Raw genomic sequence first — 14366 nt, 5'->3', positions numbered from 1 at the left:
TTCTGTACTCATGACAACAGTTACTGTTTGCAGTTACAAGAATATAAGTGTTGTAATATAATTACGAATACTTTACATGCAGCCTTGTGAAAAAATGAGCCATGTTAGCGGCCGACAGCTCTCAGTGTCTTTGGATGAGGGAGAGTGGTGCTCTCTGATGGATCCTACTCCACCTTGCATTCCAGCAATCCCAGAAGAGCCCAGTCAATGCAGGTATTGCTGGCTGGTGCAGGCGGTTCGTAGTGCCCCCTTCCTGGGGCTGGCAGCAACAGTTCTCTTCTGGGTAATGAAATTATCTGGCATCGCCAATCTGTCGTGGCTGAGCGCAGGATTCATGCCTTTCTGGAGTGCAAAGTCTCGCTTAAAATTAGTGGCATTTTTCTGTGGTTTTGCTCAGTTGTTTTCCTCACTTGAGGAGTACAGTTTGCCTGCTTTTTGGCCCGGCCAGAAGTGCTTGTTGATGTGGTGTGGTCTCAGTACGCTTCTGGAGACCAGGCAGTGGCTGTCAGCACAGCGAGGCAGTGGATGGTGCATAGGAGCAGTGGTGACAGCAGCAGTGGGGGTTTGCTGGGGCAGGTTTGTATGAGCACAGCATGCAGCTCTTATTCACTGCTGGCAGAAATGCACAGCCACTGGTGTTGAAAAGAGTGTTGTGTAGCAGAGAACTTGCTGTATCGAGTTGTGCTCCTTGTATCTGTCGTACTTTCCATGGAAATAATTATGAGGCATTACTTTGGAGCAACCTACTTACAGCACTGGAGCATCTACCAATTTATTATTTTTTTTTTAACCAAATGTTAATGTGTAAATACTGCTCTGTGAGAGGCTGAATGCCTCTTAGGGATTTTTGTTTGTTTCTGACCAAGTTTTGAGCTTGTTTTTGTTGTTCTTCCAGTGTTGCTCATATTCACCTTGTGATTATTTATGTCTCAGATGCAAATACCGTTACTCTGAGTCTTGGACGGAGTGCCATGTTTGCAGAACAGGGCGTCTGGCGTGGATGCTCTGCAGCTGTTGTCTGTCTGCAGTACCTGCAAGGGAGCTTTGCTGGTGGTTTGAGCAAATAAGTATTTTTTTCCAGCTTTCTTAACAGTTAAGGCCTGTTGAGTGCAGTCAAATTTAGATTCCAGGCAAATAAATCAGACTTCAGGACTCTGTACGTACCCTGGCTCTGCTGAAGTGTCATTATGGTATTAATGAATAGCTGCTCCTTGAGTTTCAACTCTGTCTTAACAAAATGGCCTTGTACGAAGTATTTAATATGAAACAAGTGGAGCAAATAACGGCTGTTTGTTGGGTGGTGGTTTTCTTCTTTTTCCTTTTCTTTGTTTTTAGCATCAGTTTCCATATCAACCCATCTTGTGGGTGAGGTGGTAGGAAGCAGCCCTGGGTAGGACTGCTGGGGCAGGAGTGAAACAGACTCAGGTGGAAATGTGAGTGGAGGTGCCTGAGCTCTTGAGGTTAGTTGTTTTTATAACAACTGTGCTGTTTTATGGTTGCAGTGTGGCATTTCTGCTGCATTGCTTGGTGTGCAGAGCCTGAGTCTCAGCAGGCTGTAACCTCTGCTCCTGTTGGCACTGCAGTATGGAGTCTCTTCACCTCCGGCCTTGTGCAAGTGGAAGGGTGCAGGTGGTGCTTCCACAGGTGATGCTTTTGGGTTGCATGCACGGCACTTGAAGGGTCGTTCAGTGTAAGCTGGCTCCTTGGCCCTTTTCTCCTGCCTGTTCCAGCCTGCTCGGTGGTCAGCCTGAACCAGCTGAGTTTGCTGCTCAGTGCAGAGTTCCCAACTGCTCCGTGCCGTGACTCACACGAATTCCTGCATGTAATGGGAAGTCTGCTATATGGAGCATGTATGTATTAAAGAGGAGATCAAATTACAGCATGCTAATAACTCCATGGACAATGGCTCGTGTGTTGGCATTGTTTGCAGAAAGTTCAGGGTTTGGGCTTGGTGTCTCGCAGCATGCAAGGCCAAAAGCTTCTTTGCCATCCTTGAAGACCTCCATGGATGCTGACTCCCCAAGAGGAGTGTGAATGTGGCACTGAGGGACATGGCTCAGTGGGCATGGTGGGCTGGGTTGGGGCTGATCGTAGAGGTTTTTTTTTCTAACCTTAATGATTCTACATAGCTGCCTGTTTGATTGGTGGAAACGAGGTGGGGAGGAAGAACACGGCTCTGCTTTGGGGTAGCAGTGAGTGGGTCTTTTCAGGCGTCTCCTTTGTCTTCAGGAAGCAGTGCTGCTCCTCGGCTGATGGGCTGAGATGGAGCTGAGCCTGAACAGCGAGGCCAGCAGCACCGTTGGGCTTGTGGCTTCCTGCATGCCTTGAGATGAGGCTGTGGGATCTGAAAGTCTTAAGCAAGTGCTAGGAGAGCACAGTATTTCTCTTGTGTGTCGTTAAGCAAAGAGACAAGCTGCTTTTCCCTCCCATCCCACTGCTGCCGCTCGTTGTGGTGCATCTGAAGGAAGCATGGCCACACAGCTGGAGGTTTGGTGTGGCCGCACTGTGCCTCCATGTGTGTGGACAGGGATCTGTTACCTGCCAAATGTGTGGTGTTTAGCTGCCTTTTCAGGTATATGAATATACAACAAGCATTTTAAAGCTATTTTCTGAGCCTCTTACAGGTGTGATGTGTGAGGCCAGCCTGATGGGCCCCAGCCTGGGGCAGCCTCCTGTGCCTGGTGTTCTGTGTGCCCTGGGTGCATGCAGGGTCAGCTCGGCCAGAAACAGGCTCTGATTTGTTTTTCCTTGCTTTGTTTTTTCAAGCTTTGCGTTCTGTTACCATCCCAGCACAGGGAAATATTCTGGTTTCATTTCATTAGCGTTGTGCCTGTTGATTCAGTGCTGGTGGGTTAAAGGAATTTGAGAAACTGGTGTGGGTGTTGGTAAGAATCCCTAATTAAATCTCTCCAGAATACATCAAGCTCTCACTCTTCCTGTGAGATGACTCTGGGAGCACAGAGCCTTCCCTGAGTCTCTCCCCTTTCACCTGCTGGTCTTCTGATGCCCGTCCATCTGATTCTGTGCATTTATTTTTTGTTCCCTGTGTATTTGTGTTCTGTTCTGGCTTTAGAAGCCCTGCTCAGTGGTTCTGGGGTTTTCTGGCCTCGCAGTACAGTTGTCAGCAAGGCTTTTGTAGCTGGGCTGTTACCATCAAACAGAACCTCGCTGTTTTCACTGTGGGGCTGTTAGTGAATGCTGGAAGCTCACGTAGAGAGTATTTGTGGATCTTTCTCAAGCTGTTGGCCAAAGTGGCGATTTGCATCCCAAAACTCCCAGCTGTGAGGAGCAGAGATGACAGCAGCTTGCATCTTGATCATCTTCACAGCAAATGGAGGACTGGGAGCTCAGCAGAGAGGATTTTGCAGATTAGGTCAGGGAGTTAATCGATGAAATATTGCAAGGCCCGTTTTTCTAAGCTGTGATGATAAGATGGCTGTAAATCTAACTTGTAGGAGGTTGAAACAGCTCCTATTTTCTGAATATTGCTGACAGTGGAGACCTGTAGTGCTGCAGTGACAGCATGCTCTCTTGCTGATGGGTGGGCAGGTCGTGGCTTTGGGTGCCCGGCTGGTGAGCAGATAACTGCTCCCTGCAGCTTTCCCCTAGGAAGCTGTTTAGTTCTATTTTCACAAGGTAATACAGCTTCTGCATCATCCAAGCCTTAAACATCCCTAAAGCAGCAAACAAAGCCATAGTGCATCGAGGTGGCACAGCTTCTCAGTGATTTCCAGGGAGCGTTGGAAGTGGTGTTGCTCTAAGATGACTTTTCCTATCCTTGCTTCCAGTTACTGTTCCTGAAAAACTGGTTTCTCATTTTAATGGCAGCTGTGACAGCTGTAGGAGTGAAACCAGAAATTATCAGGCAGTCCTGGAATTCTTTCTTGAACTTAATTCCTTTAATGCCTGTCTTTCCTCATGCTGTGGAGTCATGCACTTAGTTACATCTGCGGAGTAATTATTTAAGAAAAAGTTGTTGTTGATGAATTAACATTGGAATATGTAATGTAACCTTGGAAAAAAAAAAAACCCACAAAATAACCCACCCTTCCATGGCGTTATCTGAATTTAAACAGTGACTTTCAGGGCCTTTGTGTAGTAAGAGTGTTTTACAAAACCTAATCTGAGCTAAAAGACCAGCCCAGTGCCTTGTTACTAACCCTGCAATAGAAACTCCATGGAGATGCTGGAACAGAAAGGAAGGGTGAGAAGAGGGTGTGGAGGGAGGTGGGAGAGAACTGCAAGTACTGCTGGCATTTGGAAAAGTTGCCAAATGGAAGAAAAATACATTTTTGTTCTGCTTTTGTTCTCCAAAACTGCAAAAAGGTGGAGGGCAGGCAGTCAAAACGTGTAGGTGGTTCAATTCCTCAGAGACAGCATTAAACCCTGAAATACCACGCTAACTAAAAGTCCTCATAAAAAATGTAATTATTTGTAAAAGAACATCCTTCGAGTAGCATGGCAAAATGCTTCTTGTAAGCTCTACAAGGAGTGCTTCAGTAATACTGAGCTTTGACACAACTGATTCTTGTATCGCTTTATGTAAGGCCAGCTGGGTGTCTGCAGCACAAATAAAAAATAACGCTTGGTCTTGAAGAAATAAGTGTGGTGCAGAAGGAAACTGGAAGGGAAAGTGCTCACTTGTGCCCAGGCCCTGTTTCCCAGGAGGGAAGCCTGCAATACCTTGGAGCAGTCAGTGAGCATCCATGGCATACTGCTGCCTTGGGCATCCATGGCAGGCTTTGTGCTGGTTGATAATCCTGTGCACTGCAGTGTGCCTGTAATCCCATCCTGAGAGTGTAAAGAGCTGGTAATATGTAGGTGGAAATGAGTCTCTTAGCATTAAAAAGTGGCTTGTGCTGGTCTTGTTAGTGGCAGAGAAGCTGAATGCTCTTGAGGACTGAACTTTCTGGGTCAGCTTCCAGCTTGCAGGGTTTCTCCTCTCACACTCCACACGTGCAAACTTGTTTTCATTGGGAAGTACATTACAGAATAGATCTATAAAGCTCTAGATCTATACAGAGTAGATCATTACAGAATAGATCTATAAAGTTCTAGCAGGAACTCTGGCTCTTCTCATGAGAGGTTTGCTGTTGCCATAACACTGCTTTGCTAATGCCTGCATTCTCACTCAAGTTATTCCTAGAACTGGGTGGTTGTCTTGTTCCAGTGACCTCAGGCTTAAAGCACAGAGGGTTTTCCTCTATCTGCTGAAACCATGATTCACCTTGCTTCTCGTCTTGGTGATTTCAATACAGTATTTTGAAAATACCCTTAATCCAGGGAAGCGTGCACAAGTTATTTGGCATCCTGCGTCTGACTTCTCTAGGTTCCTTAGCTCTGCTAGTTGTTGGTTGTCTTTTAGCATGTTAAGAGAGCATCAAGTTGTAGCAGAACAAGTTTAAAAAATAAATAAATAAATGCCTTACAAAATTATCTCTTAATTGGAAAAACAAGGCTGTAAAGTGTTGACACTTAGGCAGTCCCGTCCTCCATGGTTAATAAATGCTGGTCCTCTCGGTCTGCAGGGAAAGGATATTTGCATTGCGCTGTGGCACGTACAGTTTGACTTTTTGTCCACATAGGAATTCCTTCAGACAGAGTTCCAGGGCTGTGATAATACTTTTCACCTGGACAGTTTGCGTTTACAAGAGCTGGAGAGCGAGTTCTGCCTTTACTGTGTGTTGTGTATTCAGAGTTGTGAGGTCTTGAATCACTTCTGCTGCTGGACGTTGGCTGGGAGGGTTTTTATGCTCTTGTCACAGCCTGGTGATAGGCTGCCTTGGTTTGGCCAAGTAGAAGTGATCTTCCCAACTTGTTGCGGAGGGAGTTTCTGTTCCTGTTTCCCACTTGAAGTAGGAAGGAAGCTGGCAGTCCTGTGTTAGGCTACTGACCTCCTGTCAATAAACTTTCTGCTTCCTTCAGCAAAGTCTCGTGTAGCTGATGTTACATGTGACCCACAGGGTGGCTGCAGGAGGGTTTATGGGGTTGCTGAGCTGGTGGGACTGTCTGGTACTTGTGCAGGAGGTGGTCCTCCCCCCTCGTGCTCTGTAGCTGCTTTGTCAGCCCAGCTTTGCTGGGAGCAGAGCTTAAAGCTCCTCCTGTCCTGGTGGGTGCCCATTTACTGAACTAAACCATCATTGACAGTGCTGCTGTTAAGGAATAAATGAGAAAATGTGACAGTGAGCTGAGGGTGGGATGCAGCATGCCTGTCATTTGTGACCTGTGCTCAGTTGTCCAACTGTACCCTGGAACCTGGGCCATGTTTCCTTGGCAGTTTCCAGGATCTATCTTGTGGGCAGCATCTCTGTAGGTGAGACTTGGGTGTGAGCTCCGAGTGTGAGCTGCTGTAAGGTGCAGGGGGCTTATTAGCATAGAGTTAAGAGCTGTATGGAAGCATTTTCCAGGGCAGGAATACTTGGATAGCTAAATTATCACACTTCGGTTATTTTCTTCTTACTATAAGTCTGTGATATCAAATTATTGGCTAATAATTGCTTTGTCTGTGAGTCACAGGTCAGTAGTTATTATTTGAAAACCTTCATCTCATCCAACCACATCAGCATTTTGGAGGAACGCTGTCTTGTCACTGCCTGCTACCAGAACCTTCTTCCATTTGAGATTTTCCTGTGCTGTGACGTCCTGTGAATTTATGGCGTCCTGCCCTGTCCTCCCTAAAGCAACATTTTGGCAGCATTTTTAATTGTATTTTTTCTGGCCTTAATAACAAAAGTTATCGAAAATAGCCCCGTAGATGCAAGAAAGCCCATGTGAGCATGCAAGTTAAAGCTTTAAGCTTAGGAAAAGCTGTGTTTTCATGTCGCTGCTCTATCTATAAAATTACGACTTCCAAGACAGAAGCAACAGTGTATGTAACCCCATCTGCCCTGCAAACCTCACTGGTGGAACCTGGCTGTCCCTCTGCTGCTTTTTTTCCTTCAGACAAGAGATGCCATTATGCTGTAAGTATTGCCCAAGAAAGAGGAGACTGTGCTCACATTTCTGACTTGCTGCACTCTGAATTTTTAGAAGCTACATTTAGTCTTTGATTGAGGATTCTGTGAAAGACACAGTGGTCCTTCTCACAGCTGGGCAGCCCTCATACGGAAGCGAAGGACCCACTGGTGGGTGGTGTTCACAAGTGCTGCTGGTTTTCTCTGTGCACATTGCCTGAAAGGGGCTGATGGAGCTCAGCAGACCTGCAGCAAGCAGTCTGGGCAGCACTGCATGATTGGTGGCAGCATGACTGCCGTGTTGAAAAAGCTGGAAACTTCCCTTACTTTACATCTCTCAAATCCTGCCAGCGTGGCTGCAGAGAATTTGGAGGTGACAGCATTTAGCACTCAGTATGGTGCACATTAATGATGCTTTGATGCCCTGAAGAAGGGCTGTGGGTGCCCCAGGAGGTGCTGCTGAGGGCTGGCTGTCCCACTGAGCACTGCTGTGCTGTGAGTGAGTGCTGCTCAAGAATATGGGTGCCTGAATTTCAGCCATATTGAGTAAAATGCCTGAGCTGCAATACAGGATCCTTCTGTTCCTCTGGGGGGGGTGTATGGGGCTGTGTGTGTTCTCCATGCCTACTGTCACGTGCACAACTGTCCAGAGACCTGTGTTGTAATGGTGCATTGCAGCATTCTGTTGGTGGCCCCAGCATTGCATTTCCTCACCCTGTGCCTGCCTTCAACATGAGCTGATGAAACAAAAGTCGGAGTCTTAATGCATGGCGCTGCTTCTGGAAACCTGTTTGGGGCTCAGAATAAGTTAGCACTGGGTGTTTTTTCATGTGCAGTGAATAATGGCAGTTTAGCAAGCAGAAGTCATCTACTCAACACTGAGATACTGATGTTTAAAAGTGGGTTTATTATATCCATAGAGTACTGTTAACTCTTATGGAGAGTGAGGTGATGGAGGAGTCCCTGGGGGTGTTGCATTGCAAATGGGTGGTGATTGTGGTTTCACTGGAATGGTGCAGCAGTGATTTGGCTGGTTTGAGGTCCGTGTAGGTAAGAATAAATAGCCTCTGATTTTTGGTTGCTCTGAGCTGGCTGAAGGAGAACTTCCATGTATGTCAAGCTCAACATGGCCCCTTCATTTTATGTTCTGATGGTTAAATGATCACTTGTAATTAGCAGGGAAGATACCTGTACCTCTCATACTACCACTGATTGGGCTTCAAACCTTTTCTCATATATTTACATCATTAAATTTCCTCCTCAGCTCCGTTGTGGTTTCTGATGCAGGTATTGCTGAGAACCACAGCAGCAGATCTTAAAGCAGCAGCCAATTGCCAGCATTCTGAGTTCTGCTGCTGTAGTTTGTGTTCAGGTGTGGCAGCAGGGTAAACCTGCCTTGCTTTGTGGCCCTGCAGGCAAGGGCACTAAGAGCTACTGATTTCCCTTTTTTTCTGCTGAGGATGTGTGTGCATACACATACAGAACTGCTGACATACCTGTGTGTTGTTGTAGCTGTACTGGAGTTTAGCTGTCAGGATCAGCATTCAGATAATCACAGCTTCTCTCTGGGGCAGAATGCTGGTTGCTCCCCATGTGTTGGGCTCTCCAGCAGGAGCTGCTGCTTGGCTCCTTGCTGCTTTCTTTCTCATCTCTGATGGCATTGTGGGTATGAAGGAGCTGGAGATGACTTTTTCTTTTACTCCTTCATTGGTTTAATTGAAAGAGGTTGTGGGAGAGCTTTACTTTTCATGCAATGCTTTGTTTGCAATTGCCATCTTCTCTTTTTTTTTTTTTTTCCCCCAACCTGCTGCTGCCTTGTCATTAATGATGAATGAAAACACAGTATTTTAACTGGAAGCAGTGTGATGACTTTAATACTCTGCTGCTGTACCAAGCTGTTTTGTGACAGTTTGCAGAGCTGGGTTCCTTTCCACTGCCTGCATCTGAGCAGGTGACTCAAGTTACAATATTGGTGAGAGATCTCATGTTGACTTCAGTATTACTTATTAAGCAAAACTTAATTTCCTGACAAACTTTATCTTTGCTTCCTTGATTTTGCAAAGAAATACTTCATGATATATGAAAAAAATCATAAATATACTGTTACAAAACTACACGTTATGGTGACCCATTTATTTATTCCCATTTATTGGGAACTAATTGCAATGAAGTGTTTCTGTTCAACCTGTTAGTCTTTCTCTGAGCTTGTGACGTCAAACAGAGCTTAGTGACGGATGTTTGGTGCAAGATGCAGCAGTGGTAGAATGTCATTGCTGCTGAGCTCAGCTCCAGCAGGGCTGAGGGGGAAGCAGCACCAGCAAATCCTGTACTGGATGAGCATGGCCACAGCCACACCATGTGCTCAGGTGCTTGGTGGAGCAAGCTGTGTGCAGGCACTCAGAGCTGTCAGTAATGGACCTTCAGATTTCATCATCTGCTTCCTTTCTCCTTCTCCCTGGGTTCCTGTGCCAAACTTCTTATAAGATAAGAACCTCTTCCTTAGGGTTTCAGAATTCAGGCCCTCCCTGCCCAATTCTCTCTTTTTTTTTTTTCCTTGTGCTTTCAAACCTGTTCCTCTTAGTTTCTCTGTGAAGCAGGCAAGCAGGTGTCTTTGGGGCTGGGACGAAGCCTGTTTAACCCAAGTACAGCTATTTGGGGGCAGCGAGTAGTGATAAGCAGTGAGCTGCTCGGCTAGGAAGCAGGGGTGATCTGGAAGCCTGAAGGCTCCCTTTTCACCTGTTGGCACTTGTTGCTCTTGTGTTCTTTAGTCTCTTACTGAACAACACTTGATGGGAGCCCCTGCTCCTTGGTAGGTGTGAGTGCTGTGAATAATTCTGGGCATTCTGAGCTCCCCATGCGGTTGAGCTGTGAGCTCAGCTTGCTTTTGGGTTTTCTAAGCTCAACATAAAAATCTGAAAGATGTACTAAAACTGAAGTAATGAGTGTATGGTAGCTTTATAGCAGTGTTTTCCTTAAAGGTAACTTTCCATTGCTGTACGTGTGTTCTGAGCCTTGATAAGAGCCATGCATCAGATACCCACTGATGCCTGGGAGCTGTGCTGTTTGATGCTCCTGGCCCTGCAATTGAGGCCTCAGGATCTGCTCTGCAAAACCCAAAGGAAGTTTTTACTCTTTCTTCCCTCTTGTGCAAAGCGGGGGCTCCAGAAGTGCTGACTCAGTGTGATGAAACAGCAGTAAAAACAATAATAAAAAATATCATTCTTCAAGTGTTTTTCTTTCTACCACAGTCTTCTATCGTCGCGGTCCAGGGTTCATGGGTGGAGGCTGTTTATCTGTTCTGGGTGGGGGAGTTGTTGGGGAGCAGAGACGCTTTTTGTTTTATTTTTATATAGAAGAACTTTGCTTTATTTTTTTCTTTTTCTCCTGGAAATGAGTAGTCGCGTGGCGATGCTTTCTGCCTATAAATAAGCTGTAGTGGTGGCTCTGGAGCCTCCGTTCTTAAATCAGATCTGCCTTTTTCAACTTGTGTTAAGGATGCTTTTATTCCTAGGGGTGAAATGTAATTCTGAAGTCTGTGCCTGTGGCCACGCATGCATGTTGTAGGGAAGTGCATTTAAGACATAGGAAACTGCATGAGCCCCTTTGAGAGACATGTTGCGTTTGCAGGAAGAAAAACCAATCCAGGCCTGCAAACGTTGCTTCTGACAGTCCAGAAAAACTGAAGCCAGATTTTTAGTTTCCTCTTGGTGGCTGTGCTGTTAACTCATGCTGTCAGTTGTACTTCCTGCATTCACAGCAGAAATGCTGTTCCTTGCATCTGTTCCTGATGGATGAGGGCAGCACAGTGGGCAGGAGCAGCGTGTGCCAGCTGGGCCACGCGGGGTGGAACAGCCTGGGATGTTGCCCAGTATCATGTCCCAACACGGCCAATACCTGGAGCTGTCTGATAATGGGTACATGAGGAGGCTGTCCCTTGGCCATCTGAAGCTGTTCTGTTGTCTGCCAGCAGTGATCCTGTGCTATAAAATCATCGTAAACAATTCAGGGTTTTTTAGTGAGATCCTAGGAAAGCTCAGCTTTTCTTACATAAACGCCCGGAGTGAGCAGACTGCTAATTGAGGCCAGGGAGGTTTCACTTGTTGCTCTTCTTTAGAGAGAAGATTTCTTCATGAAATACACTCTGATTTCTTCCTGAGTAATGCTGTGTAGCCCTGAAGCAGCTGAACCAGTTCACTTCACACAGACGTCACTGGGAGCAGCCTGAGCAATTCAAGGCTGCTGCTGTGTTGGACAAGAGGCACTTCAGGCTGGCTTTTGGATTTTCTGGTATTTCTTGCATCAAGTGGTGTGACATGCTTTGCTCCTTAGTAGTGCTTCTTCAGCTCTGCTGTCCTGTACGAGTGCTGTGTGTAATAACGCCTAAGCTTTGTGTATCCATTTCTTTTAAAGGCCACTAGCTAGGCAGGAGGGTGCTTTAAAGGGAATTGCTGCTCTTGGTGTGCTGCCCGGCTCTAAGTGGAGAGCCCAAAGGCAGCGTTATTTTGCATGTAAACGTTAATAAAGTCAAATAGCCTCGCCACCAAGCAGGGCACGTAGTGGTGGGGGCCAGGAGCGGCTGTGCCCTGTCCTGCTGTGGTCACCCAGCCAAGGGATGGATTTGTTCCCACGTGAGGGACGGAGCTGGGTGCGTCCTGGGGTCAGTGCCTCTGCCACAGTGATCTCTGGATATACGGAACGTGGGTCAGGCAGCTCGAGAATGTTTCTGTGTTTTTATTTCTTGTGTTACACCATCAGGAAAGAATTTGGGAGGACTATTTTTACAATTGGCTTTAAACAGGGAGTAAAGGAAACGGTGCGGATTCCAGCCTTTGGTGAAGTAACAGGAAGGGAAGCAATGAAAACCATAAACCATGCTGAGCAACATTTCCTCTCTTCTGCTGCACCCCCTACAGGTGACAAAGTCTGTATTGAGGCTGGCGGGATTCCTAATGAAAGATGCATTCAATCTATATAAGGAGCCTGCTGAATCACTGCGGGGTGAGGCAAGGCAGGCTGGAGGAGAGCTGCTGGCAGCTTGCTGTCTGTTTCCTAAGAACTGCTTTTGTTTGCTTTACCGAAATCTAGACATTTTAAATAACTACTTTAATTCAGACGTTCAGCTGTTGTCCCAGAGTATGTCAAAACCCTTATCTTCAGGCCAGTTTGTTCATTGAAGGCATCTGAAGCCCTGAGCTCTGGGTTGGTGCTGCATGGTGTACCAGGTTAGCTGGGGACTCCTTCCTCAGCCCTTACAAGTAATGTGCTGGGCAGTGCTAGAAGAGTTATGGAAGGATTTATGGCTTCCTCAGTTTCCTTGGTACCTCTCTGACTGCTGAGGGTGGCTCTTGGGGTGATTTATCAGAATGCACAACAATGAGGTCATGTTGGAACTGTTTACTCTGCTTTCCTTCAAAACAGAACAGATTTCCTGCTTGGTGTTTTAAAATAACCACGTGTTACTGGGACACCTGGCTGGGGTCACATCGTACAGAACATCAGCTTTTTGTTTGATGTTTACTTCTGATGCAGTAATTTCATCCTTGTTCCAAAGTGCCCTTAGCATCCCAGGAGGGTTTAGAAACCTTTTTTACCACTCTATGGCATGTGAGTGTGCTTCTAACAGAGCGCAGTTGTGCTGGCTGAGCTGTGGTTGGTTTGTTTAGAAAAAGCTGTGAGCAGAACTCTCAAAACAAATCCTCTTCCTCTGTCCCTGGATCCTCCATCCCAACCCCTACAGCTTCTCCATGGATTAAAGGGCGACGGCGAAGGAGGTGATACAGCCTCAGGGGGTGGCAGAGGCACTCCTTACTGAGAGTGGATGTTAAGCTGTTAAAAGTTAACTCAAATAAAACTCAAAGAAGGCTGTGAAATCCTTTTGTCCTTAGGACAGGGGTGAGCTGTGCTTCAGCAGCTTTCCTGGGTGAGTAACAGTGTGCGGGCGGCGCTGCACGCTGCTGCTCCCATAGCACAGGGATTGCTGCAGCATCCGCATCCCAGCCCTCATGGCTCTCAAGCCCATCCTGGCAGCGTTCACAACCACTGCTTGCTGCTCTGTGCCCTTTGTAATGTCACTTGGCTGGACAGAAAACATGGGCAGACCCCTCCATAAGGAAACCGGGACTGGCAGTTGTCTGTTGAAGACTGAAGAGCGTGTTGGGATGTACTATTTAAAGAGTGTTTTAGTTTCAGGGTGGTTAAAAGCTCTAAAAGTGCAGATTACAAAATAAAAAAAAAAAATAACCCAACAACTTGGACCTTGGTCCGTGTGCACATGGTGGAATGGCTTTATTGTTAGCAGTCATTTCAAACGTTGGCAGAGATTGCCTTTAGGCTCTCAGGGATTGAGTGCTCCGAGTTCTGCTCGTGTGCCATTTACTGTTGCACTTTGGCATCTTTTTTTTTTATGGCACTTTCTGCCACGGTGATCTGCAGGGGTGATCTCTGCCCTTTGTGCTGTGGTTATGTGTTGGGCTGGTGCTGCAGCACACATCAGGTTTTTAAAGTAACCGCTCCTGGTCTCATGCTCTGTTGTATGAAGAGGAGCTGCCCTGAGGATGCGGTCACCTCTTGGAGATGCAGCCTGAGCAATGAAGGAGCACCAGCTCTGTCTGCACACAGCTTGAACAGCTCATAGCAGTGGTGGTGGGCAGCTGAGGTGTTGCAGTGAGGCTGGGCGGTGGGAAATCCTAGCTTTGTAGATATGAATGCTAAGCATTCAGGCCGTCTGTTTAACTTTCATGGGCTTGGTAATGACATTTAAAAAAAAAAAAAAAGTGGGAGTTTTATTGGTTTTACATGGCCTGCAATTACGTTTGACCTTTCATTTGGTACTACAGTCCATATCCGCTATATTTCTAAACACTGGGTATTAAGCCAAAGAACTTTCCTAAAGTAAACCCACTGTAAATTTTCATGCTAGCATTCATATTGATTTCTCTTTTGCAAATGCTGTATAAATGCAGTGCTGAGAACTCAGAGCATATTTTCTGAGGCTGAGCTGGAGACTTATTGGTATATAACACACACAGCACGTTGTTAAAGCCAGCAGCCTACCTGCTCAGGACAGAAACCAGAGTGAGGAATGGCCCTGGTGAGCTTCCCTTGACGTGTGGTCTGTACCAACAGCACAGATATTTTGGTGAATAAAAAGAATTCTGTGCGGAGAGGAGCTCAAACTGCTGCTTCTCCTAATTACCTGTTCTGCATAACGTCCTCTCTTTCATCATCTGCATGTTGGAATATTGTTGCTTCATGAAAGTTGGTTCTGTCCATAGCAGATGACGGGTGGCTGTGTGATGCTGAGCCCTCACAGCAGGAGGAGGGAGATGAATCCAAACCTGTGTGCTCTGTACCTTTGTCAGAGTGTGCTGGAGGAGCTGCTGGTGCTGGGCTGAGCCAGAGGCCCGTTGTGCT

At 46.5% G+C, this 14366-nt stretch overlaps 1 protein-coding gene across 9 annotated transcripts in view; it reads left to right on the top strand.

Annotated features, from left to right (window-relative positions):
- The window catches only part of RAPGEF6 (Rap guanine nucleotide exchange factor 6), a 105178-nt gene that overhangs the window by 4422 nt on the left and 86390 nt on the right, over positions 1-14366 (top strand). The gene's annotated exons all lie outside the window — the stretch shown is intronic.

This window comes from Tympanuchus pallidicinctus, unplaced genomic scaffold (assembly GCF_026119805.1).
Source record: "Tympanuchus pallidicinctus isolate F22 unplaced genomic scaffold, pur_lepc_1.0 scaffold25, whole genome shotgun sequence".
NCBI classification, from domain to species: Eukaryota; Metazoa; Chordata; class Aves; order Galliformes; family Phasianidae; genus Tympanuchus; species Tympanuchus pallidicinctus.
Note: the sequence above shows the minus strand (reverse complement) of the source record. Positions and strands in the feature narration are given on the sequence as shown.